Genomic DNA, 16392 nt, shown 5'->3' with positions numbered 1-16392 from the left:
GCCAACCCCGTACCTGCCCGGAACGCAGATCAGCGAAGTGCAGTCACAAGCCACCGTAGAACACAGCCGTCCCGTGTTGTTCGATCCGGGCAGCGTCGCCGCTCCACCAGTCGCTACAGTCCTCTTTGTTGACGCAATCCCCGTCTAGGCTCAGGCAGGGTCGACGAACATCCCCTGTCAAGGATGACGTCGTGGTCAAGAGTGTAAAACATGTTAAAAATCAAAGCACGTTCAACAGAATAGCATCAAGCTAACGGCTGCTCCAACCGTTCGGGTGCTATTGCTTCCGCTCGCGAGACGCCGATCTACGACGCACGCGATCAGGAGCGAGCTCCCGGCGGCGCGCGAGAAGCCAAGCTACCCCGCGCCAGGCCACCGACCGGCTAACCGTAAGCTATGAACATGTAAACAATGACATAACACTCACCCAGACAGGCCGCCGTTCTGAACCCTCCTCACTTTTTAAGAGAAAAGAGAAAACAAGACGTCAACACCGCTTCACAACGGTGACATTAACACGTCCGGCGGAATCAGCACAGTACCAACTGGCCTGTATAGCTGACTTTGAACATGAATCTGCCGCTATCGCACATTACATGCACATATCCCCTCGTGAAGGAATACTCTCATTTGGATATGAAAGATGGGGTCTTAACACGGTGACAGAGAGAATCCACTCGTCCAGAACACACAGGGATCACCAGTGTCAATGGTCGCGGCCCACTAGTTAAAACTATAATGGTCGCCAGACCAAGGCCTTCTGTCGCCTAGACGGCTAAACAAAGGACCCTAGCCTGGGGCCGGTTTCCATAAACTTTGTCAAGTAGCCCCCATAGCACTAACAGACAAGTGGAGCCCGCCAGCAAACACTACTCACCCAACCTGGAACGCACCGCTCCTCACAACAGCGGCATGTCCGACAGTTCAGCTGTGGCCTGACAGGTTTCACCCCAACAAACACAGCAAGGAACTGCAGTTGAGAAGCATGCAGCGGCGTGCTCCCAATACGAAAACCGGTGGAGGGTTTGTAGAATGATCATCATCTTCTAGACACTCCAGTACGAAGACAATATCGCCGTATTTTCTCGAAAATAGTGAGAGAGAAAATAAAGATATGATGTCAACGTATCCTTGTTTCCCAAGCTGTTCCTAATCCAATTTCTTCCATCATGGTGTCAAGTGTGGGGATCTACCGAGGCACCTCTTCCTTGTGGTGAAAGCGAGAAGGAGGAGAGCAGGTGACCACACACCTGCTTATGAAGGTAAGCTGATGAGGGGTGTGGTCAGACTAATACTGGTATTAGAGGTACATTTGTGGTTTATTCAGTACGCGTGCACGTACGCGAGATAGTGCAGTAGCGATGCCAAGCTAAGCCACTAACGATACAGAACTCATCCTTCAACCTACCTTGATCTCACCTGGTCGGGGACTGACCTTTAGATTAATCTGTGTAGTTTAGTTATGGTACAGGGTACTACATGGTACCACTGGGTAGTTTACTATAGGGTAGTTTAGTTAGGGTACAGGGTACTACATGGTACCACAGAGTACTACATGGTACTGCATGGCACTACAGGGTACTACATAGCTCTACATGGCACTACATGGCACTATGGGGTACTACATGGTACCACAAGGCACCACAGGGTACTACATGGCACTACAGGGTACTACAGGATACTACGGGGTACTACATGGCACTACGGGGTACTATAGGGTACTACATGGCACTACGGGGTACTACATGGTACTACATGGCACTACAGGGTACTACATGTCTGCTCCTTTGCAGCACCACAAACATGGGAACTCTCTAACTCTTCCCCCCTCCCCCCCCCCCCCCCCCCCCTCCCCCCCTCCCCCTTCTCTCTGAGTGCCCGTCTCCTGGCGCTGACTAAGGTGATGGATGCCTCAGGGTCTTGGCCAAGATTGTAGTGACTGCTCTACATGCACCTCCGAGGCCTTGGATCAGTTATTCACCGCCGTCTGTCCGTGGTCCTGTCAACTGATTAACAGTATTAACAGACTGTTAACAGATTAACAGTCAACGCGGTTTCATTGCTGGGTTAAGTACTTCTATTCTATTCACATAATACGCTTACTTCATATATCTACTCCATTCACATATATGCCTACCACTTGTATCTATTGCTATGTCCGCCTACTACAATCTCATGAGCTGTCTAACGCATGTCCCGTCTCCCTGTCTTCCTATGACTTGCTGTCCTGGAGTGTTGACCGGAGTGTTGGACGTCCCGTGACGAAGGCCGGGAGATTGCGACCCCCTCTGCGTGCCCCCCTGTCTCCGGAGGTCTCGTAGTGGTGACCGGAGTGCCGGATGTCCCGCGATGATGTCGGGGAGTTCGCGACCCTCTCTGCGCCACCCCCTATCTCCCTGTCTCCGGCTGTCCCTGAGCAACGACCGGAGTGTTTAATGTCCCGTGACTGAGACGGGGAGGAGGTGACCCTCTTTGCGCCGCCCCTGTGCCTCGGGTGGATCCGCTGTCGGCTCTGTCTTTGATCTTTCAAAATGTTCAGTTGCTATCGCTATTAGCTCTATCGTTAATTTTTCAAAATGTACAGTTGCTATTGCATGCACTCATCTGTGTTTCACCACACACATGAGTGCATGCTTACCAACTGTCTGTCTGCAACACTACTATCACCAACATCTAAGAAGGGAGATCCCCCCTTGAATGGCCCTTCTAAGGTTTCTCTCCTCCACACTGCCTGTGGAGCTTTTTTCCCTATTGTTAGGTTTTAGTGAGTTTTTCCTTACCTTCGCGTGGGGTATGTCTGGGAGTGCTTGCATTCTTTCATTTATTTGCATTCATCTAAAAAATGTTGGACCTTATGGTGTTCTTGTTCTGTTCTTGACTTATTGTTATGTTGTCTTCTTGACTTGTTTAAAGAAGACCTGTACGGCCCATGGGGACATTAACGTGTGTTGTCGGGCCCTATAAATAAATTTGATTTGATTTGATCAGTTTCTTTTAATACTATAATATTAGTGTAGCCTAATCTTTATCTGCAACTGTGAAGAAAAAACCCATTGGTTTAAACAGAATTAATAGAAAAAAAGAGAAATAATGATTTTTATTAAATAAAAAATCCGAATGTTGATTTAGAATTCGAATGCCAACGTAACGAACAAAGGTTTGAACATTCAAACGTTTGGGCTCAGCCCTACACCACAACTAGAAACACTGGCCTGGCCTGCTTCTAAGTTCAGTGGCCTGACTGCAAGGCAGTAAGGCCCGGTGCTCCCGATGGCCAGTCCGGGCCTGCCTGTGTCTGGTTTGGGGATTATCTATCTTCTAAGTGTGTGAAGTTGGGTCAAGCCCAATATGAATTTCTGTCCATAACTAAAGTTATGCCGCAAGGTTCCGTTTTGGGTACTGTCCTTTTTACGATCTACATTAATCACTTTGTTTCTTCTTTGTACGGATGTAATTTCCAGTTGTATTGCTGATTCTGTTCAGTTGGCCATTGAGAAATTGCAGATTTCTTTTGATGCTCTTCAGGAGGCCATTGTTAATCTTGAATTAGTTCTTAATGCTAGTAACACAATATTTATGTTGTTTTCAAGAGCCAGAAATATTGACTTTGATAATGTGCATGTATCTACTGTCAGTGGCTCTTGTATAGAGAGAGTCACAGAGTATAAATATCTACTGTCAGTGGCTCTTGTATAGAGAGAGTCACAGAGTATAAATATCTACTGTCTATTTTTTCATTTCATTTCAACCTTTATTTAAAATCGTAAGCATCTGAGATTTCCCTCATTTACAGAAACGACGATTGTACAGTACATAATAAAAACAATATTCATGGTAATTTAAACACCAGAGTAAAAAAAAAAAAAAAAAAAAAATCATTTAAAAAGATCAACTACATTTACATTTAAGTTTCATGCAGGGCTCTACGCTAACCTTTTTCCCAAGGAGCACATGTGCTCCTAAATGAAAAAATTTAGGAGCACACAAAGACATTTAGGAGCACACAAAAATACAGTTACAGGTGGTCACACAATGGTCTGAAATCATACGTTTAAACATTCCAAGGGAAGGGAGAACCTCCAATTTCAGCATGAGTTGAAGGACATTCCATGAGTTAGAGGCATCAAAGGAAAAGGCTGACTTCCCTAGCTCAGAACAAATTTGAGGAACCCTAAGAACCATCCAGTCATTCGATCGAGTTGAATAGGTTCCAATATTCCAATCTAACAGTGAGGAGATATAAACAGGTTGTTTACCAATAAGGGCTTTAAAAATAAATAAATACCAGTGTTTGTTGCGCCTTTCTGCAAGAGAAGGCCAACCCACCCTATCATACAGGACACAATGGTGAGTATTAGGGGTGGGAATCACCAGTTTCATCATGATACGATACGATATCGATTCTTTGGACAACGATACGATATTTGCCGATATCACAAAGTCTCTCACGATACAATACGATTAGATTAGATTCAGGTGCCTGCAATCGATATGAGATGATATCATATGCCCATTTAACACAATCAGTAACATTTAGATCAACTAAAAAAAGGTAACGAAAATATCATTTGACATTTGTATTTTTGAGCTCTTCCAGACATTTAAAGGAAAATCAATCTATTGTTTTTAATACAAATAGACCTCCTGTTCACTGTAAAGTGCCACGTTTTGATATATTGAGCTTTAAACTTTAAGCTCCATTTTTTGGAACTCAAAACTCACAACCTAAAACCCCTCCCTACAACAATTTGTTGATGTTGCATGATCATGTATAGGCCTACATTTATTATGTATTATATTGTTTATGTTTAAATAACATTTAAACATCAAACTCCTCTGACCTCATCTGGTCTTTCCAAAGACGCGCACACACACACACACAGAAAGGGAGAATGCTATGCTGTAACGTCTACACACACGGAGCTACTGCTGTTGTTCTTGGGCGGATATGAGACTCGCCACAGGATTTTCAAAATAAGAGTATCGATATGAATCGATCTTATTACATTGCATCGATCCGATTCGATCGTTGATAATTACATCGATGTATCGATCTGGATCGATGTATCGTCCCACCCCTAGTGAGTATCATATCTGTCACCAGTTATAAATCTGATAGATAGCTGAGTGATATGCAGAATCCAGAGGTTTAATAGTTGAAGCCGCAGCATGCCTATAAATTACATCACCATAGTCCAAAACTGATAAGACTGATTCAACTATTCTTTTTCTACTAAATAGAGGAAAATTGGATCCGTTTCTGTACAGGAAACCAATTTTCTGTCGCAGTTTAGAGGCAAGATTGTCCACATGGAACTTAAATGTTAATTTCTCGTCAAGCCACAGGCCAAGATATTTATACTCTGTGACTCTCTCTATACAAGAGCCACTGACAGTAGATATCCTCACACAGGGTACAAAATAGTTACACGCCCAGCGCCACAGGCGTGTAGATTTAATGTTTGGCCGTCATAAATTAAGGCCTGGGCGCCATCTGGCGGCCAACAAAATCCACTGCATGAGTCAGCATTAATATGATGCAGGGAGTAGCCTCCAGCTGAGCGAGAGAAATGTCGTGGGAGCGGGTGGAAGTTGCCCAATCTGGAACAATCTCCGGGGCTGCAGCTGGACCCTATTGGATGCGGGCGTGGTGAGTTGAAACGAAAGTGAAACTGTATGTGTGTGTGTGAGATGCGCTCTGCTCACGAGATCAAGTTTGTAACATGAGACGCACATGAGATCTGTCTTCATCCGTTCTTTAGCCTACAAAAAAAAACCTGCAATCGCGTTTTTGATTGTGCTCTGATATTTAATTTTGCATTTGATTTGACCAAATATGTGGAGGCATATTCCCGGAGTAGCTCCCCCGGGTCCCCCCTCAAAATTAAGAAAAACAGGCGACAACATTAACGTTGACGAGTCCGTTGCTACCACCAGCTTGGCTTAAATTTGAGGGGGGGGGTAATGTTTTGTATACCATGTCGTGCCAAAGCAACGGATAAAAGAAAACGAATTTCATTTGTTATCGGGACGTCGGTGATGAAACTGGAAGCCATCAAAAGCCACGAGACGTCACGCTGTCACAGGGACTGCTCTGTTAGATACAAAGCACAGTCTACTCCGCTCCTGGCTGCTCCGACTGTACGACTGTTGACCAAGCTGTCAGAGTCGACTCTGGCTAAAATGCGGATACTATTCCGTAACGCCCACGCTATAGCGAAAAAATCAAGACCATACAGGGACTTCGCCTGGATGTGCGAGTAAGTTTATTGTGTTTTTTTTTATAACGTTAGTCCAGCATGTTCATATAGGTGTGTCGGCTTTCACTTTCAGCTAATTATTTATTGTTGTAAAGCCTACCCAGTGGAATGCATGATCACCAAGACAAAAACGTTTCTCAATTAAATTATGTTGTTTATGATATTAATTGAAAATAGCATACGAGAGTATTATATAGTAATAATAACACATGGCGATATACTAAAAAGCTATTTATAATTTTTGGCTGGTAAAAAATCTGGATGGCTAGTAGTTTTTAAAATCTACCAGCCAAATGGCTGGTAAGTCAAAAAGTTAAGTTTGTTCCCTGTCCTCACATCATCAAAGTTAATATTTAGGGATGCCCCGATCACGTTTTTTGCCACCGATACCGATCACTGATAGTCTATGAGCCATATCGGCAGATTTAAAAAAAAATATATATATATATATAATATAAAATCATACTTGTAGTTGTATTATCTGCAAGACATCGCCATCACGCAACAACAGATCCACTGTCTGTGTGTATACTCGAGTAGCCTCCAGCTGCAGCCAGGATTCTCCGGCGCTGCAGCTGGACCCTATTGGTATACTCTGCTTTGGTCAAATCACATTCAGCATGCCCTCATGCGATGCAAGCCAGGGGCTCGAATACGCATCGAATCAATGTTATAAGACATTGATATCAGGAGCCATCTGTAGCTACTGCTAGCCGGCTAGATAACGTTAAGACAACGCCTCAGTGAACTATTTAGTTTACTAGGACATTTCATATAAACAGTGAGCTAACGTGAGCTAACGTTGGCTACCGAGCTAACGGAGGTATCATGCACTCGACTATTGCTGGAGCATTTGTTGATATCAGGAGCTATCAGTAGCTAGCCAGCTAGATACCGTTAGACAATGCCTCATGTATTAAACTAAAAGTGAATAGTTGACTGGGTCATTTTGTTTAAACAGTAACGTTAGCTAGGTAGCTAACGTTAGCTCACAGAGGTCGCATGCACTAGACTAGAGCAGACTATTGCCGGTGTTGTGGATGCAATAGGAGCCTCTGTTGACACGGGTCTGGGAGGGGCAGGATGAGGGGGAGGGGGAGGAGCAGTGTGCTGCAGCTCTGTGTGCCTGAGAGAGAAGTCAGCAAGTGAGAACTCCGCTAAGAATTGGATCATGTTCGGAATTCACGATCTCATATTTATACTGAATATCGGCCGATACCGATCGCTGGCCGATCGATCGGGGCATCCCTATTAATATTCCTTGCTCTTGAAAACAACATAAACTTTGTCTTACTAGCATTAAGAACCAATTTAAGGGACTTCCGGTATGAGAGCAGACGGATAGCACACGTGCGATGGAGCTTTTGGTCAAATGAGTAAAAAAACGGATAAATAAGGACCCGAAAAGAAATAAAAAATAGCGATGCACACGAGAAGCAAGGAAGAAACAATAAATACGAAGGAGAGAGAAATGGAGGGCTCACGAGAAGGGGTGAATTTGAAGGTGCAGAGCCCCCGAAACGAGGACGGGAGGGGGCTCGGCTGCGACCGACAGGGGAATGCCAGGCTGGGCCGTGACCATGCAGGCCGGAATATTGGCGACAATGGCGAATATACAAACGAGCACGGACACAATAAGGACCGATATCGGGAGGTTAAGGGAGGAATTGAGGAAGGAACAGGAGGATTTCAGAGGTGAAATAAATACAGGACTCAAAGCGGTCGATGAGAAGATGGCGGAGCAGGGTAGGAGTGTAACCGCGCTGGAAGTAAGAATGGCGGAAGAAGAGGAGTGGAATAATAATAATAATAATAATGACTTGGATTTATATAGCGCTCTTCACTGACCCAGAGCGCTTCACAGAGTCCATTATTCGTTCATACACAGTCATACCGGTGGTGGTAAGCTACAATTGCAGCCAGAGCTGCCCTGAGGCAGACTCACAGAAGCGTGGCGAATAATCAACGCCTACGGCCCCTCCGACCACCACCAACATTCATTCACATGCATACACATTCATACGAGGCAAGTAGGTTAAGTGTCTTGCCCAAGGACACAACGGCAGTGGGATGGACATGGGCTTGAGCGGGATTCGAACCACCAACCCTTGGATCATTGGACAACCCACTCTACCCCTGAGCCACGCCGCCCCACAACACGAACACGGAGATACACGAGGTATTAACGATAGCAATTCAGCAACAAGAAAAGATGAAGACAAAGATGTCGGACATGGAAGGGAGATCACGGAGAAATAACATCAGGCTATGGGGACTGAAGGAAGGAGTCGAAGGGGAATCTATGGCCCTATATGTGGAAACGCTTATCAAGAAGGAATTGAAAGAGACAGGACTGGACAAGATGGAGATTCAGAGGGCCCACAGGGCGCTTGCTCCGAAGCCACACGCGGGCAGACCCCCGAGAGCGGTGATTATTAACTTTCTGAGATTCGAGGTAAAGGAATTGGTACTCAGAACCGCGTGGAGCAAGAAAATAGAGATCGAGGGGAAACGGCTGTCGTTTGACCACGACTACTCAACAGCGGTGGCAATAACACGCCGAAGCTACGTGGGGCTTAAGAGAATTCTAAAGGACAGCGGAATAAGGTTCCAATCGCCCATGATCTCGCTACGGATTCACTGGAAGGAGGGGACCGTGACATATGCGACGGCGTTGGAGGCGGCGAAGGAGATGAGACGGAGGGGGATGGAGGTAGCGGAGGAAGGAGATGGGAGGAACGAGGTGGAGCCGACGCTGAGCCTACAACGGAGAATGGAGAAGGCACGCGGGTGGACCAGGGTAGGAGACCGGGGTCCTGGAGTGGAGAGAGGAGAGAGGAGGGCCGGAGTGAACCGAGGGCGGAGGCAGACGAGGAGGCGAGAGATGGAGACGGAGAGGAGGAGATGAGAGGAGACACGGGGAAGCGAACGGGATGAGTACACACACAAGGAATGGGATAAGCAGCCCAGATAGAAGCAATGTATAAGAACTGACAAAGCATATAGCATGAACACACACTACAAACGCTGCAGAGGTAAATAAGTAAGAATATAATTAGGCAACAACACATAGAAATGAACGGGACGGGGGGAGGAAACGAGGGTATACCAACAGTGGCCAGTAGAGGGAGCCGTCACTCCAGCGAAGGCCTAGGAGTGATGCCCCAGAGGGGACACACAAACACAATGAGACCGCAGACAATACGAAGGAGGATAATTACAGGGGCGAACAGACATATCCCAGCTATAGACAATGCATAATGTCTACTGAAACACATACATGAACACACATTGCGAGTATCACAGATGGAAGTAATCAAGAAGATAAATATGCAGCACATAGGAAATAGATAAAAAAAATAAAATACATGGGCGCACACAGAGGATACCACACGTTTGACTGGGTGGAAGGAGGGGCAATGGAACGTGTGACTCACATTAAGGCCATGGTTAGACTAGTGTATTCCTGGCGTTTTTTTATACGTTTTTGACGACGTTTGATGTCCCTATTACACAGAAATGCGTTTGGCGTTTTTTTGTGGATACGGCTGAAACGCAAAATTGTGTTTGCGTTTGGAGATACGCAAAAAAAACGAATCGACAACAGCGTGTAGTCAGCACGCTAGCCGTTGTTGCGAAAACGCCGATGCGCAGTAGATACCGGTGACAACAGTGTGTGTGTTTGGGACATAGCTCCGTGTCCCAATCCCAAATAGCTTCAGCTACCATGTGTTGTCAAGTTATTGTTATAAGGACCCCAGTCCAAGCTACAACAGTCTGCATTCCCTTAACAATTGTTTGTATTGAGCCGTATTGTATTGTACCCATATGCAATATGTTAAATAAAGTTTACATCCATTCATTCTGCTAGCATTACCGATTGCATGAGCAGCTGGCTAACGTGAGCTATCAGGATTCAGACCCTGTTAGCTCAGAGCTCTTTCAACTTAACAAGCATTAAACAAAATGGCCCAGTCATCTATTCACCTTTGTTTAATACACACAGCGTTGTCTCTAATGTTATCGAACTACTGATAGCTCGCGATATCATCAGTTTTGGTGCTGGCTAAGTAGCGTGAGCTAAAATTATCTTCTAGCCACAATGCTATATTGTTATAATGGCATACTCCATTGACGTTAGCATGCAGCTAACAATGCTACCGATCGTTTTTTAGACTAAACTATCCGCTCTTGGTGGTCACTTGTGTTGATGTTAGTTTTGTTTCATCAACAAATGACAGGCAGAACACACAGTGAATGTATCCGTTTTGTTTATTGCACTTTTATTAGGCTTTGCTGAAAAAGAATTGCTGCATTGCGTAAATAGGCAAGATGGTGGCGCGGCATAGGCGCCTGCCTTATTGACATTTTCTTTGCTGGAGCTTCCAGGAAGTGTATTGACACATTCGTTCTGATTGGTTGAAATTGCCTTCATGTTTGCCACCTACTGCCACCTACTGCTTTGGCAGTGTACTACATCAGTGTGCTCGGGTGACAAAAACGAACGAAAGTGTGACTCGAGGCGCACGACGTCGCGGCGATACGCATATGAAAACAATACGAAGATGATACGAAAGGTGTAACCGCCGCCTAAGAGAGACCTAGGAGGTGGGGATCTTTGGACAGGAGGAAGGACATATAGAGCACTTTGACCAGGAGCTCGAACGCACTAAACAGCACTAATGCTGGACAATTATAGTGAGAAGATGGGGGCCAGGGCTTCAGGCCCCCACGCCACTAGGGAGAGCCCTCTCACTAAGAGAGCCGTTACTCTTCACCCGCCAGCAGGGGAGAGGGGGACACACAGGGAACCCCCGAACACCTTGGGAGCACTTTATGTAGAGTTTATGTTTTTCTTTTTTGTTAACTATTATGGGTATACGGTAAAGAGAGCGGAGGCTACAACCGAAGGTAAAATTGTATGTGACATGGGTGGGACTGACAGACGAGCAAAGAAGAAATATGGCAAAGGTTAAAGGTATAAAAATGATGTCGTTGAACGTAAATGGAATGAACAATCCGATAAAGAGGAGTAAAGTGATGTTGAAATGTAGAAAAGGTGAGATGCAAGTGGTATTTTTGCAGGAGACGCATCTTATAGCACAGGAACACGAGGAACTGAAAAGATATGGATATGAGAATGCATATTATAGTTCCTTTAAACGGACCCTGAGGAGAGGAGTAGCCATATTAATCAAGAACACGGTAAAATTTGAAATGGTCAAAGAAATAAGGGACAAGGAGGGGAGGTTTGTTCTGGTGAAGGGGAAAATGGAGGGACAGATGGTTACGTTAGTAAATGTATATGCCTCCCCGGAGAGTGAAAGATGTTTATTTGAGACCATTTATGACATGATAGCAATGGAATTGGAAGGGATACTGATATGTGCGGATTTTAATGTGGTATTAAATCATGACATGGACACTACAAGTACTAGGAAAGGGAGATCACAAATTAGTAGGTATATGAATATACAAATGGCAGAAATGGGAATTACAGACGTTTGGATGGGGATGCATGCGTTGGACAGGGAATACACGCACTACTCACATCCGCACGCGACATATTCGAGAATAGATTACTTCCTTATGACGACGGGGGATAGCTACAGGGTAAAGGAATGCAGAATAGGGGTAGCGGACATATCAGACCACAGTGCGACATATCTGACAGTATATCTTGAGGGAAGACGGAGGAACACGGTCTGGAGACTAAATGTGGGACTATTGAATAATAAGGGGTTGGTAAGTGGAATTAAGGAGGAGATAGCCAGATATAAGGAGGAAAATGACAATGGGGAGGTCAACCCGAACATTATATGTTCGGTAATAAGGGGCAAATTGATGGAGAAAGCAGCACTATTGAAGAGAGCCAGAACGGAGACATATCACAATCTGATAGGGAAGCTGAAGGAATTAGAGAGGAAGCACCAGATCTAAAAAAAAAAAAAAAAAAAAAAAACAGGAAACACTCAGGGAAATCAAAGAAGTAAGGGCCAGGATAAATAGGGAATTATTGACGGAAATAGAAAAGAAAGCAAGGTTTATGAAACGGACGTACTATGAGGGGGGACCAAGGGCGACTAGACTAATAGCTAGGAGAATCAGGACGCAACAGAAGTTAAACACGATACACACAATAAGAGATACAAAGACTAGGCCTGCCACGATAACACATTTTGCTGGGCGATTAATTGCCCCCGAAAATATCACGATAAGCGATATTATTGCGACCGGTTAGAGAATTTTTTTTGAGAAATTTATTTCCCAAAACTTTTATTTTGAAGCCCACCGCTCCGTCTTTTCCGGTGTTTTAGACTTTTATTTTGAAGCCCACCGACCGGACCGGAAGTATTGTTGTGATTATCCTAAGCAGAAACTATGAGCCGACAACTTGTCCGGTTCTGTTTTTGAGCTAATGATAAAACAAATTGTTGGTGAACAACTAACTTTAGGTTAGTTTTAACGTTAGCTACTAACGTTAGATGCAGCTACTACAGGCAATCAACGATGAGGAGGAAGCGTCAAAGCAGTATATAATAGAATAGCTGTGGTGCGTAACTACCGGAGTGTTATAATAAATTAATTCATGTTTAACTTGTCCCCGTGTCCAGTCCTTTGACTAGCCCCACCCGTTCATTGTAAACAATGATGCATGTAATTGTATTAACGTTATTCTGTGTTGTACTTGTAGCTATGCTATACGTTGTATTTCGTTTGTTAGCTATTTAGCTAATGTTGTTAGCATGGAATGAGAATCAAAGCTCTATCTTTCATCTTTATTTAGCAGTCCAGTTTCTCCGGGCAGTAGCGAGTAACTACTTGGGTCTAAAAATAGCTAACGTTACACTACAAATAATGCTACTTGGTTAAAAGGAGCAACACTATTGAGAAATGTCTATGTGGCGTTGCCCCACGGAGCTCCCGTGCTGTACTCTAGTAACGTCAGCGGCCCGCCTCCCAACACGGACAGTGACTTAAAACAAACGCGCAAATAGCAATTAATCGCGCCCGTCAAAATCATTGCATTCATTTTAATTATCGCAGCAATTAATCGATTTATTGCTTATCGCGGCAGGCCTAACAAAGACTAACGAAATATTGAGAGACCCAGCTGAAATAGAGGACATTTAGAGATTACTATAAGACACTATACACACAGCCAATAGCAGCGGGAGAAGAGGAAATAGACGCTTTTCTAGAGAAGTTAGAGTTACCATCAATAGGAGTAGAACAGAATGAAGAATTAAATAAAATAATTACAGAACGGGAACTGGAAGAGGCAATTAGTAGAGCAAAGAACAGCAAATCTCCGGGGAGTGACGGATTCCCATCGGAATTCTATAAGACATTTAGAGTAAATGGTAGAGTAGAACTAGCGCCCATGTTAGGAGCGGCATTCAGGCACACGATGGAAGAGGGCAAAATGCCACCCTCATGGAAAGAAGCCATAATCACCACGATACCAAAAGAAGGGAAGGATAGAGAACTATGTAGTAGTTTCAGACCTGTGTCCATACTCAACATGGATTATAAGATGTATACATCAATAATATCAAAGAGATTCGAGACGTTTATGCCAGACATAGATGAAGATCAGACTGGATTCATTAAAGGGAGACAGACGCAGGACAACGTAAGAAAGACATTACACATAGTGGAGGAGATACAAAAGCAGGGTGGGAGTGCGGTACTGATTAGCCTAGATGCAGAAAAGGCATTAGACAGTGTTAGATGGGTATTTTTATATAAGGCACTAGAAAAATTCGGACTAAACGAAAGGGCAATGAAGATGGCAGCCTGACGGATAGAATCAGACTGGAGAGGGCGACCAGACAGGGCTGTTGTCTATCGCCGACACTCTTCGACGTTTTCATAGAACCATTGGCACAACTGATCAGACAGACCGAGGACATCAAGGGGATAGAGATAAAGGGGACAGAACACAAATTAGGCCTATTTGCGGACAATGTGATAGTATACATGAGACAACCAGATACGAGCTTCCCGGCACTGATGGATCTACTGAAGGAATATGGCCACTACTCAGGATACAAGCTAAACGTGACAAAGACACAGACCTTAGCGTGGAACTATACTCCAACGACAGAAATTAGGGGAGAATACGGGATAAGGTGGGACATGGACAGGATTAAATACCTAGGGGTGAACATCACGAGAGGGGTTGGGAAGTTGTTTGAGGCGAATTATACACAGATCAATCAGAACATCAAGAGAGACTTAGAGAGATGGACAGTAATGCCCCTGGACTTCAACTCAAGGATAGAGGTTATTAAGATGAACATACTACCAAGGTTACTATACCTGTTTCAGTCTCTACCCATACAGATACCACAGAATCAATTCAGGGAGTGGGACAGACTGGTGTCGAGGTTCATATGGGCAGGGAGAAGACCACGGGTCAGATATAAAACGCTACAGCTACCAAAGGAGAAGGGGGGAATGGCAGTACCCAGCCTACAAGACTATTATTATGCAGCACAGCTGAGAGCAGTGACGTGCTGGTGCAACGACAACTATGAGGCTAGATGGAAAGACATTGAAAAAGAAGGGGGGGGGGGGTACAAAATACAGGTTCTGGTAGGGGATAGGGAACTATTCAAGGAAAAAGAGGAACTGTTAGATCCAATTACCAAGTGCACTTTGATTATATGGAACAGAGTAGTAAAAAAACACACAAGTTAGGGAAGCAGTCAGGGGTTCTGAGATGGGTAGCACACGACAATAGGTTCGAGCCAGGGAGGGTAGACCATGGATTCAGAAGGTGGGAAAGAGGTGGGGCAACAGCGATATGCAAAATGATAGAGAAGGGGGAAATGCTGACCCTACAGAAACTGAAGGAGAAATTTGGATTAAAAAAACAGGGACCACTTCAGGTATCTACAGATTAGAGATTACTACAACAAGGAAATAAGAGGAAACAAAGACGAGGAACAGAATGGAATAATTAGGATAGTAAGGGCGTACGAAGGGGGGAAAGGAAGGGTAATATCAGCACTGTACAGGGCTATAATGGCCAGCAAAGGACACACGACCAACTATATAAAAGAGAAATGGAAGAGGGAACTAGAGATAGGAATCAGAGAGAAAGAATGGGACAACATATGCGAGGTGCAGCACTCAACAACGGGGTCAAGGGTATGAAAGGAATTTGGATGGAAGAACATAATCAGGTTCTTTATAACCCCGGAGTTAAAGGGAAAGTATGCACCAGCACAAAAGACATGCTGGAGGATGTGTGGGAAGGAGGGGGCAAATCACACACGTATTCTGGGGGTGTCAGAGGCTGAAGGGGTATTGGGAGGAGATAGGGGAGGCAATAACCAGAATAATAGGATACGGGATACCCCAGACGGGCCTGGTGCTATACTTAGGGGACTTGACGCACGAGGGTATACAAGGGGGAGACAAATATTTAATAAAGATATTGCTGATATCGGCCAGAAAAGCAATAACGAGGCAGTGGTACAAGGAAGATCCACCGACAATAGCACAATGGGAAGGAATAGTAGAGGAGATATATGGAGAGGATAACACACATGCTGAGGCTACAGGAGGAGAAATGTGTGGAAAGATGGGGAAAGTGGGATGACTACAAGGGGGACGGGAACGGCATCACAGAGGGAGAAGCGAATCCAACACAAGAGGGCGAAGGATGAGGGAGGAAAGAGGTTCGAGGAGGGTCATTGAACCCGTGTCACACACTTTACCTTAGTCAGTACCTTTTTTTTTTTGAGGGTATTATAATTTTTTCTTTATTGTCTATGCCTGTTTAAGGGTGATGTACATTCCGTCTTTGTATTATGTGCCTGGAAGACCAACTGATGTGAGATTAATATTCAAGGATGATGTTGTTTGGTGAATCAAAATGCAAAGAATAATTTAGTTTAAAAAAAAATTGAGGGTGAAGGATAAGGGAGGAAAGAGGTTCAAGGAGGGTCACTGGACCCATGTCGCACATTTTTGCCTTAGTCAGTATTTTATTTTTTTTAGTGGGTATTATTATTTTTTATGCCTGTTTAAGGGCGATGTACACTCCGTCTTTGTATTATGTGCCTGGAAGACCAACTGATGTGGGATTAAGGAGGGACACTGGACCCAGGTTGCACAT

The sequence above is a fragment of the Notolepis coatsorum genome (genome assembly GCF_963971535.1).
Source record: "Notolepis coatsorum genome assembly, chromosome: 18".
Lineage (NCBI taxonomy): Eukaryota > Metazoa > Chordata > Actinopteri > Aulopiformes > Paralepididae > Notolepis > Notolepis coatsorum.
The sequence above is the reverse complement of the archived record's forward strand: the minus strand, read 5'-3'. Positions refer to the sequence as shown.